The 19,379-nt window shown below is 37.9% G+C and overlaps 1 protein-coding gene across 1 annotated transcript in view; it reads right to left on the reverse strand.

The window, feature by feature from the left end:
- The window catches only part of app (Palmitoyltransferase app), a 71,599-nt gene that overhangs the window by 37,992 nt on the left and 14,228 nt on the right, over positions 1-19,379 (reverse strand). The window contains 1 exon segment of the mRNA XM_068292318.1: positions 3,090-3,104. The gene's annotated coding sequence lies outside the window, so the exon portion shown is untranslated.

Genomic DNA, 19,379 nt, shown 5'->3' on the forward strand with positions numbered 1-19,379 from the left:
AAAAGAAGCAAAGACAGTTTGTCAAGTGAAATTTAAAGTGGCAGCAGTAACCTGATCATAAATATGCTTCATTTCCCCAAGTTTTACCGCTACTGGACCTTACCACAATCTGTGCTCAATCCATTGGTTGGCATGCAAATGAACTTTACTTCTTTCACCACTAACCGTTCTTCTTCTTCATTTTGGGCTATTCCTTCGATTTATCCTTCTCGTTATCCTACTCTTTCACCTACTCCATTATTCCATTCCCCTTGTTTGTTGTTTCTTGGTTGCTTCAACTACTGCTGTCTTACCGTCGTCAGAGATATAGAAAAACTTCTGTTGTTATCTGTTAAACCGCATAACTTTGCATAAATATGAAGCCATTCAACAAAACTACGACAAAGCTCAAACAAATGCCAGCAGCAGTAGCAGCAGCATAAAACATAACAAAAACTGCCCTTAGACCACGGCGACAGCAACAGCAACCACATCTACAAACACCCACACACACACAAAACGGTAAAACTATTGTACGCACTATATATATATTTTTATTTGCTTGGTTGTCGTAGGCAAAGCCCTGAATCTTATTATATTTATTATATTAAAGACAGAAAACAAAAACAAGAAGATTAGTCGACTTACACAATGTCTAACCGTTTAATACTCTTTAATTCATGTTGACATGGAAAATATTCTTGAACTTATATAGTTATAGATTAGTTGAAAAGTCAGAGCCTTTTTAAATTTATCACAGTTTAATTGACTAAACATTTGGTTAGACCTATTGATGGGCTATTAATCTCAAGTAATATATTTTTCCTTTTTAGCCAATAGACACAGTTTACAACTTTACTTCCTTTCTTTATTTTCCTCCATGTAAACCCATTTCTATTACCAAATTAAAATTATGAAGTTTTTACGAAAGGCCCATTATTATGATTTACGGAAGACGTGAGACAAGTCTCTTGTGATTGTACTCTTATTCCCTCTTTAAATTGAGGAAAAAAAACTATTATCAACACTGATAATAAATATATATATTATGTTACATTCAGCACATTAAATGAACTAAAGATAAAATGAACAGTTTCAAGCAACTTAAATTTAATCTTTTCCAAATCGTTTCATGTCCCCAAAAAGTATGCTAAACTATTCCCAGCCCAAATTTTTCAACTTTGCTCCTGTTTTTGATCGTTCGTTTTCATGACAACTTGATTTCAAGTTTTATTTGATGCCATACAAATTAAACGTACCCCGTAAAACGCAAGTCAACTTAACTCAATAAATATAAATAGGAATACATATAGATATATATATATGTAGTGTGTATATGCATATATATTTATTCAAGTTCCATAAAACTATGCAGCGGTGGCTACAACTTTTCCGATGACAGCAAAACTTTAACAGATTTGCATAAATTTCCACCAAGTAAACAAAACATCGGCAAGAAGTATGCCGAACGGGGCAGAGGAATAAGGAAAAGAATTCTAGAGAGAGAGAGAAGCAGACAACGAGGGGGATGATGAATGGAGGGATGGTCGATTGGGATGTGATGGGTTGGGTTGATGGGATGGAGGAGCCAGGGCATACCCCTATCCATATATACCCATAGTCATTCATTTAACTGTCAATGCCGTTGTTGTTATGCTGTGGTATGTGGTTGTTGTGGAAGCTGAACGCGGATACGGCAGAGGCGGCATCGTCGGCGGCTGTTCAGTGAAAATTTATGAATTCATAGCGATCTCTTATATGTGTAAGTATGTATGTATAAATTTAATATATTTTTATTATTTTTTATATGCGAAGCAAAAGGCAACGGGGCGGATGGCATGAAATTTATGCGCCATTGTTTTTCCCACTGAGAGCGACAGCAGCAGCAGAAGCAGCGACGGCAGCTGTGATTTTTCAGAGACCAAGACGCGCAACGGAACACCACGACCACGACCATGAACAAGACCAGGATGAGGACGAGGACGAGGACCAGGATGCGGGCGAGCAGAAGGACTTATCGATAAACTTCGACAGAGACACAAACAATATTGTTGTTGATGTAGAGTTGTTGTTGTTGTCGATATATGAAAAGCATTTTGTTTTTCCGCATGTCGCGAAATACTTCATTTTATCTGGCAGACGAAGCGAACTTCGAGTGGCAGTCACACGACCTCCTATCGTTGTCGTCAATCCGTCAGACCGTCCGTCTGACTGACTGACTGACTGTCTGTCAGGGATGCCTGGTTCACTAATATGTATGTGTTTGTGTGTGGTTGACATGAGTGCTTTTCGGCCAGCCTGTCTAGAGATGTCAACTTAACCGACCAGTCCTCTACGCTTCCAACCCCACCCTCCACACTTCCACGATTGGTGGGGGTTATTTAGTTCATTGCCCGCCAACTTTTCTTGGCTTGCCACCGTTACCCCTCCACTCAAATAGATGTGGATCCATGCACAACATTCTTTACCATGTTCAGGGATGGATAATCTTAGAATCCTGAATTTTCCATGGGTGTCCACATTCAAAAAATCGTTTAGTGCCTACTACACATATGAATATATAATGGCTAGTCCTAACATTACGTGTTGTGGCTAGAAATCGCTTTGTGAGCCTAATTTACCAGCGAGGTTTCATTTTCAAACTAATTTTCATCAATTAATAAAATGTCTATTATCTTGGTCTCGTTAAAGATTCAAATAATAATTTATAATACATTTGCCAACTTGAAGCCACCCCTCACATAGTCGGAAATCCGCCCCTGCTCATGTCATAGGTCATACAAAATGTTTGTTGATGTTGTTGACGCTTTTGGTTATGGATTTATGACACTTTGGTCATTGCGGTTGTCAGTTTTCGTTAAAAGTTATTCACTTTGGCACTGGCTTACTGATTCGCTCTCATTCGCTTGGTCGGTCCTCAGGCTCAGTCGAGCGGGTCTAATCACCCGTTCCGCCAAGGGATCGATTATACTTTACTTACATATACGTATACATATAGGTACATATGTGAGTCTGGGACTGTCTATCTCACCTTCTCTTTCTTGCTGATATGTTAAGGTTGTCAAATTCGACACGTTTGGGTCATAAAAATGTTAGTTAGGCTTGTTTACCTTTTGCTCGTTGAACTGCAAATAGAGACAAGAAAAGAAAGGGGAAAAAATCAGATTATTAATGATCAGGACGTGACATCAATGCAAACCCACACATACACACACACACCATATATGGACTTACACCACAATCATCATTTATCATAGGAATATTGTCAAACGAACTCAACGCATTTCCGTTAAAATGTTGGCTATTAATTCACTGACCAGCAAAATACAAAAAAAAGGCACAGAAAAAAGAGAAACCGGAAACCGGAGCTCTCCATGGCCATCATCATCGTCATTAATAATGCAACAGCTGGAGAGCCACAGCAGTTGCCGGAGCCTGTGTCAATATTAACTAAAACCAATTATGTTGCCTCATTGAAAAACTATTAAATTATATAGTCAAGTGGGTTGTCGGGCGACAGGCAGGCTGGGATAAAATGATGAACACACAACACAATTATGGAACGGGCGAACAAAAATGGAATTATTAAATCAAAAATACATTTATGCGCAGACTGGATCATATATGTGTATAAATAAGGGGAAAAAACAGGAAACCAATAAAGTGGCTGTTTCTTTCATAAGTTTTAAAGATACCCTGTATGTATAACCTTTTATGCTCCTGTTATATAATCTTTCTTTTAATTAAAGTAATTCAACAAAAGGATCTACAATTCTTTACTCAAAAAATGTCATTAAGTAATATTTCATATCTTATTGTTGGACGGATATTATTAAAACAGACAAATTAATCAAGAATATCAAATAAATACTTATATTAATTTAGTATTGGTGATGATTGACCATCTTGATATGCTTTCAATATAAACCGTATAAGGTATAGTTACACACACTGTAAAGTGTAAAGAGAAAGATGAAAAGGATAGCTGGAGTAAACATGAATTTGGTTTTCATAAATTTTCAGTTTTTGTTTTTTATTTTTTTTGTTGCTGTTTTTAATGCAATTTTCATATGTATAAAAGCAGCCAAAGAGAAGAAATCAGCGCACAAATTCAATGAACTCGAAATGGAATTGCAAAATTGCAGCCAAAAGGACGAGCTACTCGCTTCGTCACACTTACAAACACACATAGAGACAGAGACTCACACAGACAAATGAAAAGTGGACAACAGGCCACAGCTGCCTGTGTATAAGCCAGGCGAACTGCTGCTTCTGATGCTGTGGCTGTTGCTGTTACTGTTGACGAGGCATAAGCCCCCGAGTTGCATGTTTACAACGAAAATATTTACATTGCTGGCATAAAAACTGCATAAATGTGATTATATTTTCATTGAGTTTTATTTTTCATACTCATCACCATATATACAGACTGACGGCCGCATGGCATGGCCGTAGGCCAGTCAGTCATGTAATTCGATTGCAATTTCAATTAGCGTAAAACTCACTAAAGGAAAAAGAAGAGAATAAACGGAAGACTTACAACTATCATTATTATCATGATGCTGTCGTTTCATACAAAGCGCTGAAAAGTAGGCAATAAGTTCTGCAGAGCCAAACCCAATTATATAAGCTGTGGAAAAACGAATGCATTATACTAATCAACTAATAGAAGAATCGACTTAAAAAGAAACAAGTAACTTAGTTCAAACAAAACAGTATTTATAAATAATTTCCTTCCATAGAAAAATCATTTTGAAACTTTTTTCTAATAAAAAATAAATTAAATATCGGTTATCGGATTGTATTTAATTTACTATAACTGGCCAAATTGTCAATTATATATCCCATTTTACATAGCCTTTCGATCCAATTAAATTTCCCAGGAAATCGTCTAGTACTAAAATGATTAAAATGAAGAGCCACCAGGTGCATGTTGTCTGCATTTTACCTTGACAACTGTATAAATACATTTCCCTCCTCAAATTGCTTTTTAATTGGAAAGGCAGTGTGAATTTCAGTGGCGGCAGCAGCAGTAGTGGCAGCCGTTGCATGTTTAAGTATTCTTCATTATGCCCGCCTCAAAGTATGCAATAATAATGCCCCTAATTGCCTTTTAATTGACTGACTGTAACTGTAACTTTTAAGACAGTTTCTTAATAAGCCGTATACACACAGACACACACCCACACATACATTCGAACACATATACACAAGGAAACCAAAGACACTAATACTCACACAATACCTACCATACAACAAGCACTTATAAGATCATTACAAATTGATGCTTCCTGTTAAACGAACAAGAGGAGGTTAAGAAATAGACAAAGTCTCAAAAGGAGAAAAGATGCAGGAAGCAGCAGGGATTGAAGACGAAACGATGAAGCTTAGCAACGCTTATGGCACTTTGCTCTTTTCTTTTTGTTGCACTGTTGTGCCCGCCCACTATCAACATCATGCTGAACCTCAAACTCATTCCCATCCCCATCACCATGCCTCCATTGCACCCAAACTCTTGCTCATCCATAGAATGGCATCTTCTCTACGCTTCATTCGCTACAAATCCGCTGCAATAGTAAATGTTATCTCTGCAAACATTTGACAATCAAAAATGCTCAAGCCATTGTTTAAAATAAAAATCGAGCGCCAGAAAACGGATGGACGAACAGAACGTACAAACAACCAACGCCCACAACTATATAATAAACTGTGGTTTTATACTTTCAAAATCCAAGGCGCAAAACAAACCAATTAACGAAAGATGAGTAATCCAAAGCAGTGAGTAAACTTGAAATTATTTGCCATGACAACCAGTGACAGCAGTGTGAATAGAAATATTGGTTTAAGTGTTCTGATTTTGACTCGTAATATCTTATTAAATTGTACCACGGTGCGCTCTGTTGGCCGTGTCACGAAAAAGGCAACTCTCATGCTCTGTTGCTGCTGCATCTATTCGGCTTCTGATGACAATAGCATGAAGAAGCAACTGCAACAACTGGAATCACAAATACCAGCACAACAATTGGCGCACAGCATCTCTTTACCGATCCCAACGCCCAATGCTGTAGTAGTTGTAGTCGCCGTCGTCGTCGTCGTCACCGTCATCGACGTCGTCGTCGTTACAGTCGTCGAGGTTAAGTTGACAAGAGAATGAGATTGCATTCTGCCGCCGTTGCCATTGCCGTTGCCCGAGTTCAATTCATTTCCACTTGAGCAAATGCACGTCTTCTTGACGTCGCTGTTTTTTTTTTTTTTTGTGCCCAGTTCTTTTCTTTTTTTTTTTTTTTTTTGGCAACGGGTAGACGAACAAGAGAGCAAAAGAAGAGGTTTTTTCTTTTCTCAAACCCCTGCAGTGAGTGCATCATAAGAGTAGCTGCAAAATGCAGCCCCGGGGCGCCAACACCCATCCTCACTCATCCATAGGTTCATGTGTGGGTGGATGAGTTGAAGCAATGTGTTGTCAATGTTTTGCCTTGAGCCCGTGTTGTTTGTTTTAGATTTGGCTACTACTGGTGATGCTGTTGCAGCTGCAAATGCAACTGCTTCTAGTTCTCCTTCTCGTTGTCTTCAATCTGCTGCTATTGCTGCTGCATCATCAAATTTCAAGCAACATATCCTGCGTCGGAAGCGGCAAGGGTCACACTTTCTGTGAACGAGGAAAACTTGCTGTTGACATTTTACAGTAATGAAAATGATTACTGTCAAGGGTCTGCTTTAGTTTAGTCTCTAGAGTCACTGAGACCGTGCTGGAGAGTCTGAAAAGACATCAGCATCAACTTTCTTTCTGTTTGGCATTTATATATGTTTCTTCCTTTGCTTAGCCGCCACCGCAATCAATCATGTGACATTCGTATACCCTATATTATATTTGAGACGGCATTTGGTTACCTTTAATAGAATACTTTTTAATCGGTTCAGTGCTACAGCAGATCTTACGCCACTTTTCGGCTTTACTTTGTTCTCTCAGTATTGACACAAGTCTAATAACCTTTCAACTTAACGAAATAAATCAACAAGATAATAGTTATTAATACAATAATTTTAAACGTATTATTTTGTTCAATTTGAAAATCCATAAGCAATGCATTAATATTTTATTTTTATGAAATTTCAGTAATTTTTATATTTTCATTGAAAGGGTATTTTTAATGCCTGATTCGATGCCTTAATGCATTTTTTTATTTCTTTTTTGACAGCTAACCACGTTTAAAAATTAAAAATGCTTTCACACTAATGGGAGCATTCACACACACACACACATACCTGCCTACCTGAGATGCCAATTCGACATGAATCGAAATCGTAATCGAAGAAAGAGGAGGAACAGAACAGAAGCTGTCAGCTTTCATTTGAAAAATACTTTGTCTTCTTTTGCAGCCGTAATTTCTACTTCAGCTGGCACACGGCAATGGCTCTCTGAACTGTCACTGGCATTGCCAAAATCGCAGAGGCTGAAATTTAGGTTAATTGATAATTGATAAAAGCGTTGCCGGCGAATTCTCTCTACATCTCCCTCTTTCTCCCTACGTTTCTTCGCTCCCCCTCTAGCTTATCATCTCTCACTTAAAGGCCTATGTGCTCCGCCTCTTTCATTTTAACTTGGCCCATGAATATTCAAATTTTTGCCACAGTAACGGCTGCTGCTGCTGCTGCTGCGGCTGGGACTGCTGCTCATTCTCTTGACTCTTTGGGAGGGCGTGACTAAGGGCAATGAAATTAGCTAAGCATCTACAAATACATAGTCTGAAGTGTCAGTCCTTCTAAAAACTACTCAATTTGAAATTGAAATTAGATAGTAAAGTAAAAGGGAAGAGGGTAAAGAGAGAGTGAGAGTTTAGAGATGGAGACCACAAATGAGGTCACATTTTTGCTGTTGACCCATAAAACGACGACGTCTTCTCCATTCTCTCCTGGCCATTATGACAGCTAATGAACACACGCACGCAAATCATTTATAATGCACACGACAACAACTGACAATGACTTGTAAATTAATTGATGTAACTATTTAAGGCAGAGTAGGGGGAGACAAGTCAGAACCAGCAGTAAGTGGAAACGAGATAAAGGGGGGAGGACATTTCAAATGGAGAGTTTAAGCGTTTCAAATTGAATGCCATTATCCATCATTTCGTAAAAGCCTCAAGTCAAAATACATTGCGGAAATGTCTGTAGCATACACACAGACACACAAAGACTTACATCTACACATTCTACCCTAAACAACTATAGACACCCACACATACATACATACATATAACAACAATTCTGTGGTTGTGCGTGCTTAGAGAGCATTGAACCAAATATACATACATATATACAAGTATTTGGGTGGCGACAGCACAATGGGCTTACAATTGGATATTAAGGAACGAAAATTGAATTACGTATTCTAGAAATGAACTCAATTTTCTTATACTTATATTCATATAAATAAGTTTCAAATAAGCAGCAGGAAATTGTGTTCCAAAACACAAACAGAGAAACGGCCAGGGCTGAGCAAACTATTAGAATAGGATAAAACTGAAGCGATGAAAAATTAGAATGACTCAGAAATCAATTCTCTATTATATATTAAACACAATGCCAATATCGACCACTTTATAGCTAGCATGTGTACATTTTCACCTTATTTTAAGACCTTCTTACTATGTCCTCCAAGGATAAACTACAAGTTAATGAACGTGTTTAATTATTTATTAAAGCGATTTAGAAGCAGGAACCTTCTTTGCTTAAAATAAGGTTATTTCAATGCTCTTTAACTTTAGAATAGATAAATTCTAGCCAATGGATAAAAAAATGTAATTTATTCAATTCAGATCAATTTAAACTCTCTCTAATTCTAATTCATCTTTGTTATTTAGTTCACAATTTAATAAATACAACAATTAATAACACAAAATATGCATGGATTCTTGTGTTAAATATCGAAAGAATTTACCATTTAATCTACCACTTTAATGTTTTTACAAATTTTTCAAATTCCACATTTATCCAAAAAAGTATGCTATGGAAAATAACTCTATCTATTTGTCGGTCAAAATGTATATTTTAAAACATAATAAACAACATTCTCGGACTACTGTTGCTTCCACGGGCATGGGGATTGGGCTCAAGGGGGTTGAATTAGGATTGGGGTTTGGTAACCATCCAGGAGTTTGACCGTAACACAAAAACTGCATTAAACGTTAACTGACAGATCAATAGACAGATGTACGGACAGACGTAGGGAAGAACAATGTTAGGGGGGAATTCTATTGGTCACAAGCATTGGCGGATTGACAGAGTGCAAGTAGAAGCCAATTGAAAGACTTGAATATTTCATGCCCCCACACAAACACACACACCATCTCACCATGTGTGTGTGTGTGTGGGTGGGTGAATGGTATGTGTCAATAAAAGCAAGTTTGGCTTTTAAAACAATCGAGTGACGACATGGAAAATTAGTTTACGCAACCATTGCCAAGAGTCCCAAAATAGATGGAGGAGGGAATTGACGACTAAGAGAGAAGAATCCAAAGTGGAAGATGAAAATAAAGACGAAGACGAAGAACTTGAAGTAGAAGCTGTGTTAAGTCAACTCAGAGCAAGTCAATCAGGCGGAAGCGGGAAGCGACTAAAACTTTGCCAGCTCACGTGAGCAAAGACTAAGAAAAGCTACTAAGAGAACGGGAGAGATAAAGAGAGTGGGCGAAAGAAAGAGAACGAAGAAAACCTGATGGGAACGGATGACATTGCCAAGAAAGTGGCAGGCAACTTTTGATGTGGCAGCTGCTGCAATTTTGTTGGCACTAACTTACCAGCGTAGTAGTTGCTGTTGTTGCCTTTTTTGCTATTGAAAGAGAGGAGATTTGCTTGCTTTATTCTTTTGCTGCCTCCGCTGCTGCTACTGCTGGTGCTGGCTGCAACAAAATTGTTTTTCTTAGCTGTTGCACGCACTTGTAGCACCCACCCGCTATCCGATACCCGCTACCCTATGCTCTCTACCCTCACTTCATTTCCTCTCTGCTGCCAAGTCACTTAATTGAGTGCAAAGCTGGCGATGCAGTGCGCGGATTTCAACTTTGGACAACTTGAATTGATTCAAAAGTTTCTTTGTTCGCCTAGCGCATAATGGGGGCAAGGATAAAGTCCAAAGATGAAGATGAAGAAGCAAGCGTATATGAAAGGGGGGGGAGAGATAGAATTCTAGAGTCCTGCTGCTATTGACAGACTTCTTGCCCCACTTGATTAATGCCGGGCCACTGGGCAAATTATGAATGCAATGAAAGAACATTGAGACCGGGGGAGAGAGAGAGAGATACAGACCAGTAATGTTGGTTGCCTTGGTTGCCATTATTATTGTAGTTACAGATTTTTAAATGGCTTGCTAATTAGCAAAAATGTCTGCGCATTTAGCTGGCACATAGCTGCCCGCCACTATTCATTGGTGTACAAAATAATCTCACTTTCCCCCTCCCCCATTTCACTGTCCTTTACCCAATGTGCAGGGCCAAGTTAAACGATATTTCAAAGCGACAATCGCACGGCAAACTGAGAATTTATTGTTATTTGCCATAAACACATACACACATACAGAAGGACTTACACACACACACACATACACAATTACTATGTGCAGAGTCGTTGTTGTTGCTGCGTGTCCTGACAACTAAGAAAATATATCGATGTACAAATTAAACTGCAGCCAAAATGAAAGAGAACAAACCAACCAACCAACGAACCGAAAGCTGAATAAAGAACGACGAGGAATCTGACGACGAGTGCTGAGTGCAGGGCAGCAGAAATAACTAAAATAAAACTATATCAAAAGAAGGACGAGAAAACAGCAATAGAACGTTCCTGGAGTATGTATGTATAAAGGAGTTGCATGAGAGTAACTGAGTGGTTGGGGTAGATATGTATGTATGTACTTATGTACATGCATGCATCCTGGTAGTAGTTGTAGTGCTGAGCAAATCCAGTTTATTCCAATAGGAAAAACTTTTCATTCGCTCGCTTTCGTTTAACTTTGATCGTATTGATATAGCGCCTTGTCAGTCTACCAATTGAAAGACTGAAATAATCACAGGCAAATAAACTTTGAAATAATCTTAAGTAAGAAGCTTTTCGAAAAAGATAAATATTACTCGTTAAGTACTAAAAGGTAAGCAAAGCTCATGAATGAATACAAACCAATGAATATAATACATTTCAAAAAAATTTGTTTGCTCCTGAAAATATCCCTTTTAATTAAACTAATTGAAATAACGACTTAAAGATCAGTGAGAATCAATGATTAAGCAAGTTTTTGTTGGATCTATTCGTTTCTAGCCGTTCATAGTTCATTTTCATTCGTTCATGGAAGTCACTAATCACTGTATGTAGCAGATGGTGTGTGGTATTTAATTTTCTGCTATAAATTTCTTGTGCAGTCCAACAAGAAAGAAAGAACAAAAACCAAATAAACTTGAACAGAAATCGAGAATGGACAATCGAGCATGGTGAATAGAGAAATGGTAAATGGAGAATGGAGCACAGAGTTAAGTTCATTTCACACACAAACACACACACACACATACATAAAATGAACAACTGGCCAAGTATTTTGTGGTCAAATTCGTGGTGATTTGGTTTGACACTGACCATATTTGTGTGTGTGTGTGTGTGTGTGAATGTGTGTGTTTTGGTTGTTTGCAAGGACTCGGGTCCATTTATATTGGCTTGGCAATTGCTAATCAAATGACTTTGGCTGGCTATAGCAATAAAAATCTCCAACAAACTTAACTGATTTTGGTATAGGCTTTCAAGTTGAGTGGAGGCTTTTCTCGAGTGTGGGGTTTAATAATTTGCTCATTAGTTGCTCTGGCACGCACGCACAAATGAATGTATGGAGGCGGAGGTGGGGGCTACAAATTGAAGGGCCTCTCCTAAATGATACTGGGCCCTGAGGCCTGCAAACCCAAAAATCTTGGCTCATAAATAAAAGGACAATAAATAAAATTGCTCAACCAGTATCAAGGCAGAGTTGGCCAGACCAGAGAAACAGCTACACAAGTTGCCACTTGGGCAATAAATTGATTCCGGCTAAAGGCTATTTAATTAAAAATTGTTACCTGACAATACGAAAATGTTCTTTCAATATAGATATATGTACATTTATATACATATCTTTTTCACCAATGTGTCTGGGATATATCGTTATGAGAAATTGCTGAATTTAAGAGAATCTGCAACCAAAAAACCGTTTACTTCTCATTTCTAATTTAAATAACTTTGACATTCCATTAGAAAGACATAGGACTAAGCTTAACTCCCATTGCAATTTCGACTTTTCACAATGTTTTATAAATTTCTAAGGCGTTCTCTCTAGGGTTAACATGTTTAATTGGTAATTAACATACTTTTGATATCAGAACCGTGTAAAAGAAGCCTTGAGACAATTTTTTTTACAATTTATACGAAAACTACAGTTGATAGAAGAAAAAAACCTTTAAAGTCAGACAATAAATAAATAAATTAGTTATGTATATGTACATACATGGGATTTGGGTGTTTCATTTTATTAAAAGCTGATAGAAGTTTGATCAAACACATGCTTAAAAAGGCTGAGAATCTTAGAGAAGTGGGCAAATATCCAATAGTTTATTTAAACATATGAAAAGCTTATGTTGGCTTGGATTATGTATAGGTTATTAGCACTGAAATTATTTGTCTTCAACTAAAACTTCTTTACAAATTTCTGCAGTTTAAAGTTTTCATGTTTGCTATTGCCCTTTTTGTTTTTGGTCTTAGATTTCCCTGAAAGATAACAACAAAATATTTATTGTAAACAAGCAAAATGAAGAAAATGAGACCTTTTGGTCTTAGGGACAGACCGAAGAGCGAAGACCAGTCAGTGGGCAGGGCAAAGGAAACTAAATTCTTAAAACATAGCGGTCGTTGCATTATATGCTCTTGTGTAATTGTGGGCTGCAAAGTGCAAACGAAGACAACAATAACAACAATAACGATAACACTGTCCTGCAGTGGCCCAGCATAAAATGTCCTTGCTGCGGTTTGCTAGTGGTTGCTGGTCCTGGTGGTGACTATGACTATGACTATGGCAACGGCAACGTTTTTTTTTTTTTTTTTTTTGCGCCAGGTCATTGCAGGCATTGCTGGGGCTGTAAATCACAGTGGACACTGCAGAAATTGGCAAAGACTTGCGCTCTGAAAACCCAAACAACAACAACGGCAACAACAAGCTAGCCCCAACAAATTGGCCAAGGTTAAATTTATATAAATTATTGTTCTTATTCTCTGTTGAAAAACTGCTCAAGTTGTACCACCGCCACACCACCCATTGAGAGAATAAATAACTTTATTATTGAGAGACCCCACCACCGACGCGATCAGCAGCTGAAGCTGCCACAAGTTGCGTTAATAAAAATCACAAAACACGTAAAACTCATTGCACAACAAAAAGAACAACAACAACAAAAGGAACATATCACCCCACTCCACTCGACCGCCACACACCACACAACGGCCGCAACACTTAGCCACACCTATTCGCCGTGCCGCATCTTCATTTTCAGCGTTCTCTTTTTTGGGCCTAGTTAATGTTTAAACATTGTCTTAAGCTTATCTACATTCTCAGCGATGAGGGAAATTTTGTTTTTGGATGTGCATGTGTGTGTTTGTAAGTGTGTGTGTTTTTCCTTGGTTTCCTGGCGAGGGCGGCGGCTCATGGCAAATCAAGTTTTGCGAAAGTATCTTAAAGTTGCATGTTAACTCAATGTGCGTTGGTTTTGCGGCAAGAAGCAGCACTGGCAGCAGCAGCAGCGGCACAGGTTGGAAAAGTTTTTCGGGAAATTGAGCAATAAACTTTGCCAACACACACACACACACACACGCACACAAAAACATAAACACGCATATATAACCACATATACAAGAGAGCTGCTTGCCTGCCACGCTGTTGTTTGCCATTGGGGCAATAACTGAGAGATGGCGGTTCACTGTGGTTTCGTGTGGCATGGTGATGATGGAGGGGGAAAATAAGGAAAATTTTACGTAGCCTTTGCCAGTGAAATGAGAGCAATATGCAAATATTGCGGTTTAATTAACTTTACTGTAAACGTTATCCACACTTTTTACCCCTTAAAACCATTTTCATCCTCATATTTCGATTTCTTCACTTGCCCCTCATCATCATCATCATTATCATTCTCCCTTCCCCTATCAGTTGCTTTTAATTGCCCGGCCACCTGGCGTATGAGCAATGTCGGCGTTGATGATGCCAATGATGATGATAATGATGATAACGATGACGATGATGATCCACATGAATGCCAAGTCAATTAATAAGTATAAAGACTGATGCTGCCATTCCTGCTCCTGCTGATAAACTGTTAATATGGCCCACGGGCAGCAACACACGCAACAACAGACAATAAATTATTCACAACAAAATACTTAACAAGCCATTCTGCAAGTAAACAACAACAAGACACTCGTCAGTTCGCTGAATGTTGCCACTTTACGAAATTTACAACCTAATTTCCATGAGCGAAACTAAAGAAAGTGTCGGCGCCCTGAAGTGAGTGAGCTTCAATGACGATGACTCTCCATTGCACTTGCAGAAAAAATCATTAAGAAATGAAGCTTACGATTTTGAAAGTCTTATTTTGTTATATATGGCAATTGATATGGGAATTATAAATCAAAATGGAATTTATGATAATGAATATTCATCACATAAACATATATTTTTTAATGTTTACGAAAACTAAAAATTGTCTTAAAACTTTGTGAATGTTAAATAGTTTGATTCGACTATCTTTTGAAGGTAGATTTTCATTTTTCGTTGGTAATGCCAAGCCCAAAGTTTGAAATGATATGACATTTTAAAAGGAAATTGCAGCTTTTGGAAGTCTATAGCGAGTCTGAATACTAAGAAATAGTTTTCAGCTTTCATTTTGGATTCTTGAAGACCAATTAAGCCAATTCTATTTTAATGTAATTTCTTTTCATTTTCTTCAAGTGTATCTCACCCACTCTCGAAACAACAATACAGCGAAGAGCTCTTGTAAAAGTAATTTTACTCATTTAATAAGACACAAAAATAAAAATAAAAGTAAGAAGAAACAACGGCAACAACAAGAACAAAATGCACAACAGCAACAAGAGCAAGCCGACATTGGAAGCAAAAGGAGCGACAGCAGAAGCATCACATGATGATGATGAGCTCTGTCTCCTCCTTCGTCCCCGCCGCACTCTTTTTTGAGTCTCTGTCTCTGTGTTCATGTCTGCTTTTGGGTGTAAAGTGTAAATTGTAACTGTAACTGTAACCACAAATGGCAAATGCCAGGACACCACCAACTTGTACGTGAGCGCATTTGGGTGTGCAGGGAAATTAAATTGAAATGAGACGACGTCAAAGTCGACGTCGACTTCGCTGCCATTGCTGACGTCGCAGTTTTGCCCGCCGCATGCGGAAAGTGAAGACAAAACAAGCTACAAGTTGTTAAGAAAAAGGAAAAAAAATAAATAAAATAAACAGAAAAGAGAGAGAGGCGGCGAAAGGAATTAAAAATGGAGCAGCGGCAGAAGCAGCAGCCCGGCAAACGGAAATTAAGTTTACGACAACGTCGCCATAGCCTTTTTCTTCTTCTTCTGCTGCTGCTGCTGCTTTTGCTCCGTGCGGAAATGCAATGCCAACGCAAGAAATATGCTAAGTAAATGCTCGAGAAGCAGGCAAAAATTATATGGGAATAAAAAAACATCCAAAACAACAACGCACAAATGGCAAACAACACCGCGGCACCACGCAGCAACCAAATTTGAATACCCTTGATGTAACGACGGAAAAAAAACCGTAAAGGTCGGTCTCTCAGGTGATGATGAAAACCGCTTGGATGGGCTTTGCTGAGCTGGCCTGATGCTCCTTGACCTAAATGATCAGATAATAAGGTAAATGAGGGAATAGCTAAACTCAATGTCGATGGTTTTTTTTCTTCTTTCCTTTCATTGTATTTTAAAAATGTAACGTTATTTAATTATAAGCTTCAGAAATAAATATACAAATCTAAATACAATTATAATAATATATGTAAATCAATTGCAAAGGGATGGTTGTAATCAATTTTTATTCCTCTTCATTCGAGCTTCCTCTTATCGAAAAGACTACTATTAGAATCGTTATAGTTTTAGTTTATCTTTATATAGCAAATATATGTGTGTAACCTTTGTGAATATGTTGATCAAACTGCCTGAATTGCAGATACAAAACTCATTATGCCTTCATTATTTAAATGCATTCCGTTAGAAGTTATTCAGACAATAAACGAAAGCAATGCGGCAACAATTTTAAATGAAATTTATTTGAATTGCAATGATTAAACCAATTAAATAGAAACTTATTTAATCGAAAACTGATTCTTAATTGAATTAGTTGAGTGGTTGTGCCTTTATTGAATAAATTTATTAGCAAATAAATAACCATGAAAACGCATGACATATATATTTATTTTTTATTTATAGCTGCACAGAAAGTTAAAATACCTTGTTACACTACATGGGGATTTCTTCAACTGACAGGAACTGAATTGCAGTTAAAGCGTTTGCATTAATGCAAAATGAAGTTGTGACTGTAACCTGCACCACTGCCACCACCTTCTCCCACATTACACATCAGCCCCCGTGTAATCTTGCCATGGATACTCTCCTCAGATGAAGGGGGGGCGCTAGAAGAAAGGGAGCGTTTAAAGCAACAACATGCAAAGTGAAATGAAACGAAACGAAACGAAACAAGTGCATTATTTGCATTAAATTATGCATACGATGGTGGCAAGGGGCCCTTTGCAGCAGCAGCAGCAGCAGCAGCTTGTGGCAGAGTGCGGTGCTACAAGGTGGAAAGTGTCAGCTGGCGAACACATTCACACGGAGAGAAAGAGTAAAAAAGAAAACTATACATATATGTATGTGAAAAGGTGGCCACAAACAATGCGAGCAAATAAAAAGCGCAGATCCCATGAAAAGGTGCTGAACAGCTCCACCCCTCAACCCCCACTTCATCTCTGCGGTGAGGCGCAAGGTAGCGGGAACAAAGTTTACCCAAACACACACACACACACACACCCTAAGGGCATTTTGTGGCGTGAGTAAACACTTTCAAGTTGATGCGCAAAATTTGTGCAATTCAAATTGAAGGTGGAGATTATTTACTGCGAGACTCTCTCGCTGATAACACTGATATGCAGATAAAAAGTCGAGTCACTTCTGTATATAAACATCTTATGTATATCTACATATATATATTGAAATAACAAACGTTTCTCATTTCCACTTTAATCATTTTTTGCTTTTAGATGAATCATTGCAGGAAATTAAAAAAAATAATAATAATAAAAATTTGACTCGAGTAGCGGGGAAAAAAACAAAATTCCACAAAGCTTGAGATAAGCTGAAAATTCTAAGTATAGATTTAATATTTATCGAATTAGCAAATAGAAATTGTTAACAAAGAATTCAAACTCTTAATTTCAAATATGATTTAAAGATTTTAAAAATGAATCGTAACATATTATAGTGAAACTACCTCAACTTACTTCTTGATTTTTATATATTTTGTATCTTAATTTCAGTCACAAATCCACTTGGACTTTGATATTCGCAGACTTACCTAAAAAGAAATAGAAATGAAGAGAAATTTTAATAATATTTCTTTAATAAAAATCTTAAGTGCAAGGAAAATGCTGGAAAATATATAATGTATGTAGTACCTATATATATTACTTGCTTAAACTTTATAATAGATAAAGTAGAGACTCTAATGATTAGATTGGGCGAGATTTATTCTTATTACTAATTCCCACATTCTTGTTCTCTGTTTCCCTACAATTCCCAATTTCATCTCATTCAATTAATTTCCCATTCACATTGTCCGAGCTTGTCTGGCATATGCTAAACAGTATTAGAAGGGACCCTAACAAAGCAGCAACAGTAAGCATATTGCTAAAAGTCTCCTTCCCTTAACTTTTGATGGCAACCCTTACTGACCACCACCGCCATCATCATCATGGGTGGGTCGGACGACACTCAAGTCATAGTCAGAGACAGCAGCAAAGTTCAAGCCAAAGAATGGATGAAGAAAACGCTTTTGAAAATGGCTACAACAGCAACAGCAGCAACAATAACAACAACAATGACTACGACATGCACAAGCCATAAAATGCAATGCCACCCAAACCAACCATCTAACCAAGCAACCAACCGACCAACCAACATCAGCAACAAATGTCCCCTTCCTAAAGGGACGACCGTTTCCGATCCCATTTATAGTCAAAAGGAGACAGAGTTCTAGAGTCCCAAACCTCAGTTCTTCTTCCTGGCAGCTCTATAGGGAATTGGGGAGGTGGGAAGGGGGACAATGGTGGGTGGGTAGGTAACGCGCTACTTTGCATAGTCAACTGATTTTGATGGCATTTTCGCACAGCTTAAAACAATTTGCCATAATGTTTTTACTACTGCGTAACCCAAGCGACATCATCGTGATGTCACCCCTCAGTCACCTCGCCTGAAGGAACACCAGAAACCACCGACTACCAAGGATGTCACATCGAAGGGTAAACATTATCACGATGGTGGTGGTGGTGAAATTGTGAAAGTGGTTAGCATAGATTTCCCCCCCCCATGTATTTTCATTCTAGATAATGTCAACACCTACATATAGACTGAAAATAATAATATTGTTCCATCAGTGAATATAATTATCGATTTAAAGTGGAGTCAATAAATTAATTGCAGGTCCAACGAAATCTAGAGAATATATCAATCGGAACCCAAAACGGGTAAGCGAATGTGAACGAAATTTAATGAAATGGGGTTCAACCTTTTAAGGGATCCTTTTATTCCAAATTTTTCGGTTTGCCAATGTTCTTATTCTTTTTGTTATTTGAAGAAGAGAGAGAACTTAAAAGAATGGTCGGTCACTTATTAAAATAAAAATGGCCAAAGCACAGTGTAATGGGTGAACATATTAACGAAAATATGGAAAATGGATTTGTTGGACGGCAAGAGGAGGGTGAGTTGTATAAAGGAATAAGAGATAGCACAATACTAATTGACCTTTGGCTGAAATTCGTGTTATGTGTGTTCGTGCTCAAATAGTTTTTGTTCTTTCTTCTCTGTCTTTACTGGGAGCCATCCGAATTCTTTTTTTGGGTTAAAATCGTGATTCCATTTAACACTGTGCAAATTGAAATGGCGAACTGAAATAAAAATGTCCGTCTGTCCGATAAATGCTCGTAAAAATAAAGTGAAATGGCTTTCTCTTGCTTTGCTTGACGGCCACACTGAAAATGCATTTCCGTTATCCATGTGCAATTGCGTGTGTGTCTGTGTGTGTGCCAATGTTCTCTCCCTCAGCGCGTGTGTGT

The sequence above is a fragment of the Drosophila tropicalis genome, unplaced genomic scaffold, assembly GCF_018151085.1.
Source record: "Drosophila tropicalis isolate 14030-0801.00 unplaced genomic scaffold, ASM1815108v1 contig_694, whole genome shotgun sequence".
NCBI lineage: Eukaryota > Metazoa > Arthropoda > Insecta > Diptera > Drosophilidae > Drosophila > Drosophila tropicalis.